Below are 406 nucleotides of genomic sequence, written 5' to 3'. Positions count from 1 at the left end.
ATTAGGATTCATCGTTTGGACTCGACATCTCTATTTACACCCCTTTTCTTTTCTTTTTCTTTTTTTTTTTTTTCAAAAGTACATACAGGTAAGCGTTTATATGTGAAAAGTTATTTTTTTAATTGAAAAAAATATTTAATGTCCTTAATTTGAATAAAAATAAAATAAAAAATAAACTAAACCCAAAATGTAAAGGATAAAAAAACATGAATATCAACTGTATTTCAGTTTTTAATGATGAAAATTTTCAAACTAATCTTACTTGTAACGAAATTAAAATGAGGTCGTTTTCTCTTAAATACGAAGTAACGAGGAAACAAATCACCTAATTGTCAAGGTTTTTCGAAGTATTGCAACAAATCAAGCTCGCTCGCACTGGGGTAGGAGTCCGAGTGGGGAAGACCTT

This window comes from Olea europaea, unplaced genomic scaffold (assembly GCF_002742605.1).
Source record: "Olea europaea var. sylvestris unplaced genomic scaffold, O_europaea_v1 scaffold963, whole genome shotgun sequence".
Lineage (NCBI taxonomy): Eukaryota > Viridiplantae > Streptophyta > Magnoliopsida > Lamiales > Oleaceae > Olea > Olea europaea.
The sequence above is the reverse complement of the archived record's forward strand: the minus strand, read 5'-3'. Positions refer to the sequence as shown.